Below are 18,804 nucleotides of genomic sequence, written 5' to 3'. Positions count from 1 at the left end.
AGCATTTGACACAATTCAAAACCCCTTCATGATAAAAGGCTTAGAAAGATCAGAAATTCAAGGCCTATATCTAAAAATAGTAAAGCAATATACAGCAAACCAGTAACCAACGTCAAACTAAATGGAGAGAAACTTGAAGCAATCCTACTAAAATCAGGGACTAGACAAGGCTGCTGACTCCCTACCTATTCATTATAGTACTTGAAGTCCTAGCCAGAGCAATTAGACAACAAAAAGAGGTCAAAGGGATACAAATTGGAAAGGAAGAAGTCAAAATATCACTATTTGCAGATGATCTGACAGTATGCTTAAGTGACCCCAAAATTCCATCAGAGAACTCCTATAGCTGATAAACAGCTTCAGCAAAGTGGCTGGATATAAAATTAACTTAAACAATTCAGCAGCCTTCCTCTACTCAAAGGATAAACATGCTGAGAAAGAAATTAGGAAAATGACATCTTTCACAATAGTCACAAATAATATAAAATACCTCTGTGTGACTCTAACCAAGCAAGTGAATGATCTGTATGACAAGAACTTTAAGTCTCTGAAGAAAGAAATCAAAGAAGATCTCAGGAGATGGAAAAATCTCCCATGCTTATGGATTGCCAGGATTAATATAGTAAAAATGGTCATTGATCCATTCTTTTTTTTTTTTTCCTTTTCTTTTTTTCGGAGCTGGGGACCGAACCCAGGGCCTTGCGCTTGTTAGGCAAGCGCTCTACCGCTGAGCTAAATCCCCAACCCCGATCCATTCTTATCTCTTTGTACAAAACTCAAGTCCAAGTGGATCAAAGACCTCCACATAAAGCCAGATACACTGAAACTAATAGAGGAAAAAGTGGGGAAGAACCTCGAACACATAGGCACAGGGGGAATTTTCCTGAATAGAACACCAATGACTTATGCTCTAAGATCAAGAATTGACATATAGGACCTCATAAAACTACAAAACTTCTGTAAGGCAAAGGATATTATCAATAGGAAAAAATGGCAACCAACAGATTGGGAAAAGATCTTTACCAATCCTACATCTGATAGAGGGCTAATATCTAATATATACAAAGAACTCAAGAATTTAGATGCCAGAGAACCAAATAATCCTATTAAACATGGAGAACAGAGCTAAGCAAAGATTTCTCAACTGAGGAATATCGAATGGCTGAGAAGTACCTAAAGAAATGTTCAGCATCCTTAGTCATCAGGGAAAGGCAAATCAAAACAACCCCGAGATTCCACCTCACACCAGTCAGAATGGCTAAAATCAAGAACTCAGGTGACAGCAGCTGCTGGTGAGTTGGTGGAGAAAGAGGAACACCATTGTTGGTTGGATTGGCAAGCTGGTACAATCACTTTGGAAATCAATCTGGCGGTTCCTCAGAAAATCGAACATAGTACTACCTGAGGACCCAGCTATACCACTCCTGGGCATATACCCAAAAGATGCTCCAACATATAACAAGGACACATGCTCCACCATGTTCATAGCAGCCTTATTTATAATAGCCAGAAGCTGGAAAGAACTCAGAAGTCCTTCAACAAAGGAATGGATACAGAAAATGTGGTACATCTACACAATGGAGTTCTACTCAGCTATTAAAAACAAGAACTACATAAAAATTTTTAGGCAAATGGATGGAACTAGAAAATATCATCCTGAGTGAGGCAACCCAGTCACAAAAGAACACACATGGTATGCACTCACTGATAAGTGGATATTAGCCCAAAAGTTCAGAATACCCAAGACATGAAGCTCAAGAAGAAAGACTAAAATGTGGATGCTTTAGTCCTTCTTAGAAGGGGGAACACAATACTCATGGGAGGAAATACAGGGACAAAGAGCAGGGACTGGGGAAAGGTCATCCAGAGACTGCCCCTCCTGAGGATCCATCCCATATGCAGCCACCAAACCCAGTCACTATTGCTGATGCCAAGAACTGCTTGCTGACAGGAGCCTGATATGGATGTCTCCTTGGAGGATCTGCCAGAGCTTTATGGCTACAGATGAGGATGCTTGCAGTTAACCGTGTTGGACTGAACACAGGGACCCCAATGGAGGAGTTAGAGAAAGGATTGGATGTTGTAACCCCATAATAAGAACAACAATATCAACCAATCAGAGCTCCCACAGCTCATAGGGACTAAACCACTAACCAAAGAGTACACATGGAGAGACCCATGGCTCCAGCTCATATGTAGCAGAGGATGGCATTGTATGCCATCAGTAGGAGGAGAAGCCCTTGGTTCTGTGAAGGCTTGTTTCCCCAGTGTAGGGGAATGCCAGGGTATTGAGGTGGAAGTGGGTGGGAGGGAGTGGGAGCATTCTCATAGAAGTAGGGGGAAGGGGCAGGAGTTAGGGGAGAGGGGAGAAAAGGGATAACATTTGAAATGTAAATACATAAGATATCCAATAAAAAAAATAAACAAACAAGAAAACAAGTTCATTCACAGTTTTTGTGTTAGTTGTATTTTGTGTCACAGTGAAACAACTTTAGGGGGGAAGGATGATTTTGGCTTATGGCTTCAGGCCCTGCCCATCATGGCAGGGGAGGAATGCTGGTGGTCAAGGCAGTGGTCACATGTGACAGAGCATCTGTTCTTGTGGTAGCCAACCAGGAAGCAGAGAAGGCAGGATGGAAACAGGGATGGGTGTGGCTTTCAGAAGGCTGGCCCCCGTGATCTGTTTCCACTAGGCAGGCCCCTCCTTCTGATGGCTCCACAGCCTTTGAACTGATGCCACACATTTGGGAATGACTGTTCAAAACAGGAGCCCACGAAGGACGCCACAGATTCAAACCATAATGATCTTTTTATGTGTTTACCTTTCCATGTGGTGTCCGGGCTTGTGCTTACTGGGCACACAACAGGGCTGGCCTTTGCATTGCTGAGATGTGACTTTACTCAGCAGATTGTGTCTTTGCTGTTGCCATAAAACACACGACTATAATCACACTAGGTGGAGGTCATGCAAGGCATCCCTGGCGGCGACAGTGACTGGCACATTCTGGGTAGTGTTCTTGGTAACGGTACATCTGTTATCTCATCTAATGCTTCCGCTGACCTTGTGAGGGAGGTTGGCTTATCTCTTATCCTTAGATGAAGAGCCTTAAATGGGCTAAAAGACTGTACTTAAAATCTCTCCATGGGAAACCACAAGAGCTGGAATTGTCCTCCAGGATATCGGGATGTTCTCCAGCTTGCTCAGCGACTGAGCAATAAATCAGGAAGAGTTGGTGGAACCGTGTAGTTTATATGTGGCTTCCGGAGTTAGGGACAACTCAAACAAAAAGGTGACATTGATGCAGATATGACAGAATGTGTTTAATTTGCCCAGGTCTGGGATGGACACCTTTGGGGGGTACAGTGGCAGATCTAAGGGAGCAGGACTTTAGACCCCCACCTGTTGAGAATTGAGAGATGGGTATGTATGTCCAGTGTAGGCTTCACAACTGAATGTCTGATCCCATAAGCAGGAAGGCCACTCGGTGCCAAGAAGGGTTAGTGAAGAGTGGCCGATAGCCTGTCATAAATTAGGTGTCTTTTCCTTGCAACTCAGCTTTCTTATTACGCATCTTTGACTGCTCTGCTGAGGTGTGTAATAGTTCTTTGTGATGTAATTAGTGAGTGTAAGAGATTTAAGAACGCTGCTTAGACTGGTTTCCTGCAGAGCCTCCTGATAGGACAGAGGGATGATTTTTGAAGACTGAATGTAAATAGTTGGAGGTGGGGTGGGGGATGGACAGACACCACTTGTTCTCCTGACACACTGGGGGGGGGGGCATTGTTCAAGGAAGAGGAGCAGTGTGGAAGAATCCACTGTAGCCTGATCATTGACGACACAGGTGTGCAAACAGAGGGTCAAAGTCTAGAGTTAAAAGGACTTCAGAAATAATCAAACACAGCCAACCAGAAAACTGAGACAGATTCAAGCTAGGTATCACCCCCACCGACTTTGTTCATTGATCAGAGGGACCATCCCTCCTGAGTTTTCTTTAAATTCATTAAAAAAAAATCAGCAGACAAAGAATTAGGCTTCATTATGGCACTTTTCAAAGAAAATGTACTTATTTCCACCGTTTCTCTCCCCCTCCTTCCTTCCCTACCCCCTCATGCCCATCGCAGCAGCCTTCTTCATTCCGTGTCATAAGCGATCTTTTGCTCCCAACCCCACACGTGTCTGGATACCTCTTTTTCCTTCTCACGATTTAAACCTGCACAAGCATCCTTTTTACCGTGAAGTAACGAGCCACTGTGGATATCCAAAGCACTAAAAGCAGACCCGGCTCTACCTCCTAGTCACAGACCCAGAAGACTATATCCTGCCACAGAGACCCCTGCACGTCCATGTTTATTGCTGCATTGTTCCGAAACAAAAGTCCCAGCCATTCGATTTTACCAATACAGACTCAAGGACCCAGGTGCTGGGGTGCAAACATGCTAGCTGAGAGAGGCACTCAGCGAACCTTCCTACTGCACCAATGTTGCCAAAAAAAAGCCCTCCTTCTCTACGCTGCCTCAAACACCTTCCAACTCAAAGACTCTCCTTTCTCTTATGGTCACCCCCTGTGGGTTTGGTTGCATGCTCCACCTCTTGACCTAGGGTTGACTTTGTTTAGCTCTTAGACTAAAGGTGTGGGCTAGGGCCGAGCCACATCTCAGGTTTCTCCAGTTTACAATAGAAAGTAATTACCCTGATACTTTCAGATGCCATTTAACATGACATATACATCTAGACAGTGGACATTACGACGTACCTGTCCGAGCACTTTATGTTATAGAAGTTTTACTATAATGGTTAGAAATGGAGGAGATTGGATATTGAGAAGGTAAAGGGTGTGGAGTTTTGGGAATGGGCAGAATCATACCCATCACTTTTCACCCTGCAGGGAAGCCAGAGAGAGGCTCCTTCCTTAGCATAGCTCAATTTAATCTTCCTCTTTTTCATCTGGGCTGCCTGTTTTTGGTCTGGGTAAAGTCTAGGATCTTTTAATCAGCCCTGCACAAAGAGATGAAGCAATCATATATGCTGTCTACTATTATATGAATTCTACTGTTTAAAAAAAGGTGCAGTTTATGGTAACATTGAATCCAAATAAGGGATCGTTTCTTCACAAACTCAAGGGATATGAGGCTGTGTTATTCCAGAAAGGACCTCTTGACCCCCATAGTTTCTGATGCTACAGACAGAATGAATGAATGGAGAACAGGTATGTAAGACATTGTCTGATCCACCAATGTGTGGGCTTAATGAAGAGAAGGCTTCCTCTCCTCCATGGTCCTCAAGGGGACCATGAGATGGGGTGGCTAGCATTATACTGAACATTGTCTTGAACATAAAATTATTGGCATCGCAGCCCTACGTAAACCTTGAGGATGGAGAGAGATGTCATTCTAGGTACCTAGAATGAGTTTTCCCATTATAGCTCGGGTATATGAATTCCCAATTGGGAGTCCAATCTACCACTTTCCAATTGTCACATTGAGAGCCTGCAGAGTTCTTGCCAAGTCACTCACAGCTGGTTGTCTGGATTTAATTTTCTGAGTCCCCAGTGACTGGCTGGAGTCCTCTGTGGATGCAGAGAGAACTGCAACCAAGATGGCAGCATTCGGTTGACAACAGATTGCTCCTAATTTTCTCTGTTCCACTAGCTCAAATCAGGCTTAAGTCGAACACCCACATTTGTAGTACTTCAGTGTATTTTTAGAAATATTTTAACATATAAACTACATCTATTTAACATAGTTTATTATATATTCTGTATCTTTATGTATTATAAAGCATATATTTAAGACCTTGCATTTTTACTCTTGCTTTATCCTTAGCCTCCGAGAAGTACAAGGTTTTTGTTTATTAAACAAGAAGTGACTAAATTTTGTTTTGAGTTTCAGCTGGGTACCTAAGCCAAGTGCATTCTTTATGTGACTCAGTAGGTATGAAGTGGGACAAGGGTATCTGCTGGCTTCTTTGCAACTCCTGTCTTGAGGAATTCTGGGCTGAATCAAACAGATATTCAGTGCTAGGGGTGTGTGGACATAGTGATTTCTTGTATCCTGTTTCTATGCTTTCAGGGATTACGTTAATAATTATAAAGAGATGCTGCTGACGTTCCTTCTAGACATATGCAGATGACTATACATTGATTCATTTTGGGGCCAATAGTTTTCTCTAAACTGAGAAAATCCAAGGTTAGGTCACTTTAATTAACACATTGAAACTTGCCTTAGAACAGTTATTTCTAAGTGTAATGTCATTTAATTCAGTCCCTGATTCACAGAGCTTTAGGCAAATAACTTCCCATCTCTAGTTATCCCATTTCCTAAGAGGAAAATGCCTCGTAAATGGAGCCCATGGACTCCAGTGGCATTGGCACTGGTGGTGGAGCACAGAGATTGCCTTCTTAGTTAGCATCCCCCATGAGGGCATCATCAGTCCTACTGGTCAGATGTTAGAATCCTTGGTGCTCATTTCTTTTCAAAGAAACAAGAAACAGCAAATGTTGGGGTGTAATTAGATGAAAGTCTCATTGCTTATTTAGTCATCTTCTTATTGCCTGTAAGTTAACTATTTGGCACTTATCTCCTGTGGTGTGGTTTAGATATGAGACATTTCTCCAGTAGGCTCATATGTTGAGGCTTGGTCCCTATTTGCTGGTCCTAATGACCAAGAAGTGATTGGATACCAAGGCTGTGACCTAACCAGTGATAGTGTTATCATTGGTGGTACCTACTTGGAGGAAGTGGATCCTTGGGGGAAATTTACCTTGTATTCCCACTCTCTCTTTTCTTCACTCTCTCCAAATCTGCTCCCCTGAGGTGAGCAGTGTTGCCCTCCACACCTTCTACTATGCTGTTTTGTTTTACTCAGAAACAATGGAGCCAATTAACCATGACTGAAGCCTTTGAAGCCATGAGCCAAATGTAATCCTTTCTACTTTAAACTGTTTCTCTCAGGGATTTGACTTGACTGGCACACATCATGTCCTGGTACCTGTGGACTCTTGTTCACTGTACTGCGGCTGGCAGATAATGTCCACACATGAGGCAGGCAGGTGTATAACAACAGGGAGTGGTGGGGACTAGGGGCTTGACTAGGGAGCACTGTGCCTCAACTCTTAGGTATCTCTGACATCCAGGATACTTGAAGTTGGCCTGTAACCAGAAGCCTGGGAAGAGGAGGACCAGGTCTGCACGACACACATTCTACCGAACATCCTTTCATAGTTTCATTTTAAAAATAAACAAAGAGGCTCTTGCGCCTGATATACTCTATGGAATGGAGTACAAAGCTCTGTCCAACAGAGAAACTGCCAATAGAAACAGAAGGTGGTTACAAGCTGCAACTTCACGGTTTTCTAGTGCCTACCTTAGCAAGCGAACAAACCAAAGCAGTGAAATGGACGTGAAGAATATATTTCATCTAACCCAATATACCCAAAGTATTATTTCAACATATAATCAATACAAAAATTGCTCATTAGATATTTTGCACTCCCCCCCCCCCCGCCTGCAAGTCTTGGAAGCTCAATGTGTCTTTTACACTTCAAAGCACATCCCAATTTGGACACACAACATGTTGTACATCTAGCCAGCCCACCCCATCTGAAGGCTCCGAATCTGATGGATTCAATCAGCAACAGGGTGACAATATTTGAAGAAAAAGAGAATCACATCAGTAGTGAACAAGCACAGACATTTTTAATGTCAATATTTCAATAGTATTGCAAACACTGACAGGATACTTCATTGTATTAGAAGTTTTAAGTGGTATAGAGATGATTTAAAATATAAGGGGATATATGTAGGCTATGTGCAAATACAGAATCTTTGGACATTAGGGATTTGTGTGTTCGTGAGTTTTACGTCTGTGAGAATTCCTTGGCTCCTGGCAGAAGAGTACACTCAATAGCTATAGGAGGCTAACGGCCACCATCCTGAAGTGGGCAGCTTCGCTAATCTTCCTTTCAAATCTGTTCTCTAGATAGAGTGGTCAGTTCAGCTGGGCAGTTGCCGAGGCTACCAAACTCCAAGGAGACTTAGTCTAGAAATAAATTAAGACTGTAGTGCCACCAGTTCATATCCTCTTCCCACGCAAGTGGCAGCCTTTAATCTACCAAGCTTTTTAATTTTTTTTTGCGTTTGATTGACATTGTGTCTTGTATGGGGGTACACATGCATAGATCTTACACAACTTTTATAAATTATGAATCTCTTAATGCTCCAGCTAACTGGTTGCATGTGAAAGCCATTAAATTAACAGACAAGATCTATCACATAAAAGTGGGAAACCTTTTGTCCACCGGTGTATTTACTGGGAGATCATAAAGGAATTCCCAGATGCCTTCCTGTGTCTGCTTCTTCCTCTCTGAAGGATCATGCAGGCTCTGTCCCCATCTTGAAGATCAGACATTTATTCTACATTTACCAAAGCTATTAGTCTTGTCAGTTAGAGACTGTACTGCTGATATTTTCCTTCACTGCCCAGTTTTTCACAGACTTTGCATGCCTCAGAGGCTCTGCAGGTTCATGTACAGTCCCTATGCTCTGCAAGAAAGGGTCAGGTTCTTAAGCAGATAAAGAGAGATTAACAACCAAACAGTGCACCATTCCGATGCCCTTGTCGTCAGACTCATGCCTGTTGCTATTGACTACTGCAGCTTTGTGTTTGTGTTAGTTCGTGTTTACTTGAGTGGATGCACGTGTGTGTTATGAGCATAGACAGGCCCAACGTTGGCATTGGGCGTCTTCCTCGAGCTCTCCATGCTTTCTTTATTAAGGTAGGGTCTCTAACTAAAGCTGCCAAAGTTCACCAATGCCAGCTCTTCTGTCTAATCAGCTTGCATCTGGCCCTTCCTGACTCCACCTGTGCTGGGACTGTAGGTAGATACCAGACATGCGCAGCTCTAAAAAGGTTTGTTGTAGCAACCCCCTAAGGTTCAGGACCATCTTGGAACAGAGAACAGAAACATGATTAGAGTCAGAATTCAGGTTCATCCAATGAAGACATGAGCAAAGCGGCATCTTCTGGTTGTGACTATCGCTCTCAGGAGTTCACATCCGCAGTGACCCCCTGCAGAAGAAAGGAACCAAACCCACTCAGTCAACAGTGCAGCTGGAGAGAAGGGCGTACAAGGCCCCATTTCTAGTGATGAGCTATGGACAGTTGATGGCTTTTGGGGGAAGGAAAGTCAGTTTTCTTTAAGGGGTTGACCCTAGAAAGTTGGTCCCATTCCAGCAGATGGCCTCAAACCCATAAGTATATGGGTAAGCATAAACGAGACTCCATGTTGTTTTTTTTTTTTTTTTTTTTAAGAGGAGGCAAAAGTTGGGGGGTCAGGGAAGTAAGGGGTGGACCTGGGAAGAGTTGAAGAGAGAGTGGAGATTGTGTATGATCAAAATACATGGTGTAAATTGTTAAAACATTCTTTTTTGTAAAGTTTTTCTTTAAGTGGGGTACAGATCTAAATAGGGAATTCTCAACAGAGGAATCTCTAATGGCCAAGGTGCACTTAAAGAAATGTTCAACATTTTTATTCATCAGGGAAATACAGATCAAAATGACTCTGAGATTCTACCTTCCACCTGTCAGAATGGCTAAGGTCAAAAACTCAGAGGGTAGCTCATGCTGGCGAGGCTGTGGTCCAAGGGGAAATCTGCACTGCTGTCGTGAGTGCAAACTTGTACAATCATTTTGGAAATCAATTTGATGGTTTCTCATAAAACTGAGACACACTCTACCTCAAGATTCAGCTATACCACTCACTCCTGGGCATATACTTCAAAGATGTTCTACCATCCCACGAGAACAGCTGCCCAGTTATGTTCATAGTAGTTTGATTTGTAATAGCCTGACACTGGAAATCTCTTAGATGTCCCTCAGCTGGAGAATGGATAAAGAAAATACCCACACAATGAAGTATTATTCAGTTGTTATAAACAATGACATCATGAAACTTGCAGGCAAATCAATGGGACTAGAAAAGATCATCCTGAGTGAGGAAACAGACACCCCAAAAGACAATATGATATGTGCTCTCTTATGTAAGTCATAATGTAAAGTCATAAAGGATAACCATGCTACAGAACACAGAACCAAAGACGCTAAGTAGCAAGAAAGGGGTGTGTGTGTGTGTGTGTGTGTGTGTGTGTGTGTGTGTACTTGATTCTCCCTGAGAAGGGAAAGTTGATTAGACATAGGGGATAGATAGAGAGAGGGAGCTGGGTGGGGGAAGGTATGGTGATGGGAACAGGAGGATGGAGGGATAGAGTTCTAGGAGAGACAACTGGGTTGTGGGGGACCATCTCTGGGGTGAGCTAGAAACCTAGGACAATGGAAACTCCCAGGGATCTATGAGGGCGACCCTAGCTAAAACTCTTAGCAATGGGATGTATGAACCCTGAGCCAGCCATCTCCTATAACCAGGCAAGACTTCCAATGAAGGGATTGGCACACAAGCCCAGCCACAAAACCTTAGACTCACAATTTGTTCTGTCTACAAGATGGACAGAGGTAAACGATGGAGCAGAATTAGAAGGAAGAGGCAACCAATAACTGGCCTAACTTGAGACCCATTCCATGAGAGGGAATTCACCCCTGACACTATTAATGATACTCTGCTACATTAGCAGACAGGAGCCTAGCATAACTGTCATCAGAGAGGCTTCACCCAGTAACGAATGGATATAGATGCAGAGACCCACAACCAAATATTAGCTGGATCTTGGGGAATTCCATGGAAGAGGAGCAGAAAGGATTGAGGATTGGGGCTCATAGAGACGGAACTACCAACGAGAGAGAGAGAGCATTTATGGGATGGACCTAGGTCCTCTGCACACATCTAACAGTTGTGCAGCTGGGTCTGTATGTGGGGTTCCTGAAGCAGGAGCAGAAGCTATCTGAGCACACTGCCTGCCCTTGGATCCCTTTCTCCTAACTGAGTTGCCTTATGTAGCCTCCACAGAAGATGATGCACCTATTCTTACTGCAGCTTGATATGCCAAGGCTGACTAATATCCACGGAGGTCTCCTCTTTTCTGAGGAGAAGAGAAGGTGAGGTAAGAGGGAGGGACTGACAGGAGAGGGGGGAGGAGACACTGCTATTTGGACATAAAGTAAGTAAATAACTTAATTTTAAAAAAGGGAAAAATTTCAGTTTATATTTTGTAGGTACTGGGATTGAAGGTTGGGTCTAATGTATGCTAGTCAACCTCTCTACAAATGAACTATATCCCCCAGCCTCCTGCTTAAGTTGTATCTATCTATCTATCTATCTATCTATCTATCTATCTATCTATCTATCTATCTGGCTCTGGGGATTGGACTCTGGTCTTCATGTTTGCATACATAGCAAGAGCTGAGCTGTATCTAGCTCCCCAGCCCTGATATCTAGGAATAGCAGCGTGTCCTTTGTGGAGTAAGCTACCAAGTAAATTCCATTTTCTGATGAGAGGTCACATCTAGACATCTAGAGATGGTACTACCGATATTTCAACGCTATGCTAATTCTCTCTCTAGAGGTCTATATGGCTGCTACCTTGCATATACATAAGCAATTCTTTTCTCGCCACCGCTCTAGTAAGCAGACATTTTCATAAACATCATTGAAGAAACTGAGGTTCAGGGAGGGTAAGTAGGTCACAGAGGGATAAGAGCCAGAGATAGCCAATGAGAGAGAGAGAGAGAGAGAGAGAGAGAGAGAGAGAGAGAGAGAGAGAGAGAAAGCGCGCGCTCATGTGCACACTTTTGCAGACCACATGCTGGGCTGCTCAGCTGGGTCTAAGAGGGAGAAATCCCTCTTACTAGGGAAACTGGTCATTTCCTAGAGAAGAAAGCATTGGAAATGGGCCCTGGAAAAGGGTAGGATGTGAGTATGCAGAGGTGTCTAGACTAGGGAAGGCATGGGAGTAGGAAATAAAATGGCACCAATGTTACTGAAATACAGGGACAAAAGCAGCCCCGAGGTGGCTCCAATAGGTTATCTGTGACAGTAGATAGTGGACATTTTGAGGGGTGACAGACTGTTAGTATTCCACACAGGTCATTTTCCCCACCCACACATGACAGGTAATTAGGATTCCCTACCTCTGCGTTACTTAGGAAACCGGGGTCTAAGAGGTTAAATACGCTGCCTAGGTTGCACAGCCAAGTACAAAAGAGACTTGAATGTGTATCTGTCCGACTCTTTCTACTGCAGTAGGAAATAAATCACGTTAACAAAGGGCGCCTTTCCTAAGAAATAATTCCCTGCTGGCATGCTCTGCCCTACTACACTGATTCTCCACATTCGCTACATTTTTATATTAGAGAAAGTTCCCCATCGTGGGGCCAGTGCTCACTCCATCCCCCCCCCCCCCCCCCCCCGTTAACCTCCTTCTCCTTCTCCCCCAGCCTTTGGCTAATAGCAATAAAACCCTAAAAGTCAACAACCAAGTAAAGCCCAACGACATGATTAAGTAGCTGACAGTGGGAGCTAGGATTTCACCTTCAGGGTGAGCGGCACACATTGCAATAACCAGTATTTCAGAGATACGTGGCTCCGCTTGGTGCAACCGATATTTCACATCACGGCTTCCCAGCAGCGAGTGTGGTAGCTAATTTGTGTCTAGTAGAATAAAATGCTGGTTGAGGAAAGGTAGCGTGGTGTGCACAGTGGTATACTTTTTGTTTTGTTTTGGTTTTGTTTTTGAGCCCACAACCCAGGTTTCTGACAGGGGAAAGCAAACGGCACCTTTTTATTTTCACCCATGACAAAAGTGTTGAGTGGCCATGAAATTATTTGTACAATTGATCCTGCCGGTGCCAGGATAGCATATTCCCTAGTGGAGTTAGAGCCAGTTAAATGTGGTCCTCGGCTCCTGTTTCTTAGAAGCAGAAAATAGTTGTGAACTGAGAGGGCCAAGGAGGAACTGTGCAACCCATTTCTACACCTTTGTATCCCTTCCTTTTCAAAGGATGCTTGGATTTCTCCTCATGAGGTCAGCTCTTGATGCCTTCCTATTGTGGGCTGTCCCTTTCCACATTCTTTTAAATCATCAGCGAGTTTGAAATGCTCATGTGGGTTTACTATGTTTTCCAGTTGATCTCTTGTTCCACTTCTTATAAGTATTTGGGGTTTTAAAAAGACTGCACCTCTGAGTTTTCCATGGACTGTCCCACCGACTCTATCTCCCTAGCCTTTCACTTACAGTCCTCTTACCTTATACTACCCCTAACTCTTTGTTCATCCACAACTAGCATCTTAATTTCTCAAATCTCAGGTGCTCTATATAGTAAAATGTGGCATGACTTAACATCCCAATTCTGCAAGGAAAAAGAATGCTGTTAATAACATACCATCCTTTGCAGAAAGCACCCCAAAGAGATGTAAGAAAATGTATCCTAAAAGCAATGTTTTCATCTCAATGAAACAGCACGTACTTTCTTCTAACACCACACGTTTGTAGCAGGGCCCAAGGGTTACCTCCTTTCCTCTATGTAGATGCTCCTTCTCTTTCTTCAGGACTATCTATGTCAGCCATCACCATGGCACACGGCAGGCTGGGTGATGAAGTTCTCCTGTGTTGCCAGTTGGCACATGTGTCCAAACTCACCAGCATGCTTTATAACCACTTTCATGAATGCTTATTCTTACACATACCATGAAGAATTGGCGACCATGGTTGGGCATCTCATTTGTCGCCATATCCCCAGTATCTGACATGGGGAGTCATAAGCAAGGGGTTGCTGAAAAGAGTTATGGGCTGTTAGACCTGTAGGTTCTAAACACAGCCACTAGAGGGCAGTATGGAATCATCCCAGACAAAATGGCTGCTCCCCAAGAATCTAGGTTGCAGAGGTGGAAGAAAGCTGGCCTCCTGTGGGCAAACTGGCCGAGAGCCTGGAGCCTGTATCGCTCCAAGGGCACAGTGCCATTCTACAGAATCTACTTTGAGGCTCATATCCCCTGCCAGCCTGCCCAGTAGGTGCTTTTGGGAAGCTGTCTCAGCGCGTTTCCTTATTAAGAGTCAAAAGCTTTTCCCTGATTCCCACCCGAGGCAGAAGAGGGTGGAGGCCACAGACAGGGAAAAGAAATGTCTCCCTAACATCCTCCTACCCATCCGAACAAAAGCAGGCATATTCGAAGGGCCTGCAGTATAATTGCTCCACTTTGAAGAACAACAGGTAACAGCATCAATATTTGATTTTTTAAAGGTTGTGTGAACAGTTTTAAATATTAAAGATGAAGGCAAAGACTTAGAACATCTTTTCATCTCCACAGTTGAAGCATTTTAAGAGGAAAACGGTGCTAATGAGCGCAGTATGCCTGCATACCCATCAAATGGTATTTAGTTGCAAGAAAGCACAATCGTTTCGGTGTGTGTGTGTGTGTGTGTGTGTGTGTGTGTGTGTGTGTGTGTGTGTGTAGGACTGGAAGGCAGTATCGGCAGCAGAGAAGTTTCCTGTTCATTATTTCTGTAATGAGAGGAAAATAAAGCAATCGGTGGGGTAACTTTCTCCCATCTCGTCGTGGGCTGTTGTGTTCTCTCAATGACTGGTCTGGGACAGGTTCTGAGAAGCCTCATAAATTAACTATCCAACTTCCTGGCTAATGAGCCCAATATGTCAATTTCCAGTGATCAAAATGATGCAATTCGATAAAGCACCGTTCACTTGTAAGGAAATATACTTTTAATAGGGAGAACTGGAGGGTCATGGTCCTCCCGAGATAATTATGGGCTAGTGGAATTAGAGGCGTGGAACTGAACTTACAGTCTGGTGCTGCCCCGTGGGGTTTGTGTGGCAGATATTGTCTTTCAGGGACAATAAATTCCTTCATTATATTTCCATTACCACATTAATGCAGCAATGTCCGATTTACTTGTAACCAAGGCGCCTGGATTCCGGAAACTTGGCATTTAATGCTAATGAGAGCTTGCAAGCCAGGCAGTACATTTCTCTCTCTCTCTCTCTCTCTCTCTCTCTCTCTCTCTCTCTCTCTCTCTCTCTCTCTCTCTCTCTCTCTCTCTCTCTCTCTCTCCAGCGAGCTGAGCTGACTCTGACTCTGACCATATAGTCACATGGATACTTGGAAGAGTTAACAGTCGATATTAGAAAGCAATAGAGCCAAGAGTAGACTGCAGCTGAAGAGAGATGCTGAGATCATTCCTAGCTAAACAGTGCTTAGTGTGAGCTCTAGCCTACAAAGACAGGAAGCCCTGTAGGTAAGGCAGACAGGACTCCAAATACTGAAAAGGCATCAGGACATAGACACGTAGCTGTGCACTATTGGACAGGTTGCTGAACTTCTCCTCAACTTGTGTTTAATTTGCTGGACAATCTATTAGCAGAGAAATAAGAAAATTATACCAGTTTTTTTTAATTTATATGTTCTCCAACAACAGATATAGAAAGAAAAGAAACCCTTGGCATCAGAATTCTTTTTTTGAAACAATTTTTAATCTATAATAGACCTTCCTTAGGAAGGTAGAATTGTAGTTAGTTTGAATCACTTGGAATAATTGTTGTGAAAGGAAAGTTTCCCATGACTCAGCAGGTGTACAATGATAATTTGCGTTTACTTAAGGTGAGAGTGAGTGTTACTGAGTCTGAGCCCCTACTGGGGGTCCCTGATGGGTAATGGCTGTTGAGGCTCATCTGTTTGCCCCTTCCTTGAAAGGAGACTCCTGCTTGGCTAGACGATGTAGAAGGAGTCTGGCAGGCATTTTCTATGTACAAAAACCCCCTTCCTTTTAGGTTTTTTAAAAACTGAATTCAACTATTGTGCACTGAATGTTTCAATTCAAGTTCGTTGTACATATAGATTTATACTTGCAATATTTTTATGAAGAGGACTTTATTATTTCAGTTTTTATAACATTTCTTTCTTTATTTCCATGTGTGGATGGGTCAGCTCTCTTGTTCCACAGTGTGGGTCCTGGGAATCAAACTCATGTCCTCAGGCTTGGAAACAAATGCCTTTACCCACTGAGCCATCTTGCTGGCCATCATGTCTGTTTTTAGAGGTGTGAAAATGGAGGTTCAGGGAGCCTAATAATTAATCACAGACACAGCTAACACGCAGGGGGTGGCATCTTCTTCCCATCTTTGGGTGGATTCCATAGTTCACAGTCTTTCGATTCTCCATGTTTTACAGCCAGTAGACTGTGGATTTAATCGTCTTAATTTTTTTAAAATAAACTTCTATTTTGGAATACATTTAGATTTGCAGTAAGGTTGCAAAGACATTATCCCAGAGAATTCAGAGAAATCTTTCAGCCAGCTTCCCCAAATGTTAACATCTTACATAAACGTTGTTTATTTGTCAAACTAAGAAGTTAATGTTGGCACGTTGGATCAGAGTTCCCTGGAAATGCAGTGCTGAGATAGGTATACATACGTGCCTATTGCTTCACTTGTCACAACAGCCAGGGTCTGGAACCCGCTCAGAAGCCTATTGATGTGAAGGAATGATGAAATCGTACCCTACACAAACAGTGCAATTTCATTTAGCTACAAAGAAAACTGAAATCTGACATTTAGGAAGAGAGAATTGCAAAAACTTATTATGTTAAGTGAAATAAGTCATTCTCAGCAGTACAAGCAGCACATTTCATCGCATGTGCAGAGTCTATATTTAAAATTGTGTGTGTGAGACCATGTGTATGTGTGTGTGTGTGTATGAGTATGTGTGTATGTGTGTATGAGTATGTGTGTGATTATGTATGTGTGTATATATGTGAATATGTGTATGCGTGGATGTGAATGTATGTGTATGTGAGTGTGTATGTGAGTGTGTCTGTCAGTGTGTATGTGAGTGTGTATGTGTGTCTGTCAGTGTGTATGTGAGTGTTATAAGAGTGTATGTGTGTGTATATGAGTGAGTGTGTGTATGCAACTGTGCATGTAAGAGTATGTGTGTGAGTGTGTATGTGTGAGTAGTGTGTGTGAATGTGTGTGTGTGAATGTATGTGTGTGTGTGTGTGTGTGTGTGTGTGTGTATGTGAAGTTGCACTGCATATAGACAGCATAAATTAGACTGGTGTGATTTTAAGAAAATGAGGACCAAAGTCAAGGGGGTAAGGAAAGGCAGTGAATCTGGGAAGAGTTGGAGGAAAAGTTATAAATATGATCAAAATACGTTATATGAAATTCTCAAAGAATTAATAAAACACGTCTTAGTTTCCATTTGTCCTGCACCTTCATTTGTATACAGGTTTTAAACCTACTGCACCTCCCACTTTGATTTCAGCTCAGCATCTTGGCTTGTTTGTTCACTGGCTGTAAGTTTTGGGATTGTGATTCGGTCTTTAAGAGCAATGTTTTGTCATTGTCTTCTTTCAAGGACAGGAAATTTCAAATCAACTTTGAGCTGTAGCATTTGCTGCCTCAAATATTCCTGAAGTTCCCATGATTGCCAATAAATAAGACAGTCAATCATCTTTAAGTCAGGAAATCCTTTGACAAATTGAATTCCATAAAATATTGCTCTATTGATCTTCATGCTCAACTTTCAATAAGGCAAACCATCTAGAATTGCTGGCTGGGACTTTTCTTTATGGGGGAAGCTGTGTGCTTATATGAGGATGGACATTTCTGAGGCAAGGATCCTTGACGCTAAAATTTCACTTGCTGGTACTACATCAAATCCAAACCAACCATCATGACCTCTCCATCACCGAGGCCTTAACATTATGGTAGAATTTCATTGGTAATGAAAAATTTGGGGAGAGCCTACACAACGAGTCACAAGAATCTTTAGACATGGTGTGTGTGTGTGTGTGTGTGTGTGTGTGTGTGTGAGAGAGAGAGAGAGAGAGAGAGAGAGAGAGAGAGAGAGAGAGACCTGTGTTATTTCCCCCTTTCAGCTAGAACAAGAGAAAATCAAGTTCCTTTCTGAATCCAGTTTTGAGTGTCAATCAGATTTCCAGGAAGGAAAGAGGCGAGGAAGAGAGGTGATGGTACAGCAAAGGAAAGGCGAATGCTCAAATACAGCATTTCTCTTCCATACCAGTTTTCATCAGGCTGGTCTTGAAATAGAGTGCAGTGATATGCTGGTTCTTAGAATTTTTTTTAAACAAATAACATTTTCATACTTTCATCATGTCAACATGTCTGGAACACCATCTGTTCTCTCCACGTTAAGGCAATACAGTAAGAAAATAGTGTTTAGAGGACTAATATTTAGCCTGTTCACAGTTTTTCTAAATGAGTGGACTACTAGACCGGGGTCTATAGCAAGCTTGTGGGGGAGGGAGGACAGTTGAAACAAGGTTTTGCCACCATTAGACTGGGATGTTCTAGAGGGGAGGGAGGAAGGGGTCTCTATAGGGTGAAGGTTCAAAGTATGTATATAACGAACAGTGCCTTGGCAGAGGCTTGCAAAAGGTGCTATGAAATACATTAAGTGATCTGTGACCCATAGAGAGTCTCTCTCTCTCTCTCTCTCTTCTTCTTCTTCTTCTTCTTCTTCTTCTTCTTCTTCTTCTTCTTCTTCTTCTTCTTCTTCTTCTCTCTTTCTGCCTGTGTTTGTGTGTACATGAGTATGTGAGTATGTATGTATATATGTATGTATGTGTATGTATGTATGTGAGTGTGTGTGTGTGTGTGTGTGTGTGTGTGTGTGAGAGAGAGAGAGAGAGAGAGAGAGAGAGAGAGAGAGAGAGAGAGAGAACATGTGTGTAGTATGTGTCTCCGGGAGGGGGTGTTGAGGGTGGGAAAGGGATGCTTAGGAAATTTTCAAGGAAGGTGACATCAGCTTTGGGAGACATCAGCTGTATGGAAAGAGTGGTTAATGTCACTCATCTGACACACTTCCGGTCAACAATGAT

The 18,804-nt window shown here is 42.9% G+C and overlaps 1 protein-coding gene across 7 annotated transcripts in view; it reads right to left on the bottom strand.

Moving 5' to 3' along the window:
• Ca10 (carbonic anhydrase 10) overlaps positions 1 to 18,804 on the bottom strand; it is a 501,257-nt gene that overhangs the window by 108,169 nt on the left and 374,284 nt on the right.

The sequence above is a fragment of the Rattus norvegicus genome, chromosome 10 (genome assembly GCF_021556685.1).
Source record: "Rattus norvegicus strain SHRSP/BbbUtx chromosome 10, alternate assembly SHRSP_T2T, whole genome shotgun sequence".
Taxonomy (NCBI): Eukaryota; Metazoa; Chordata; class Mammalia; order Rodentia; family Muridae; genus Rattus; species Rattus norvegicus.
The sequence above is the reverse complement of the archived record's forward strand: the minus strand, read 5'-3'. Positions and strand labels throughout refer to the sequence as shown.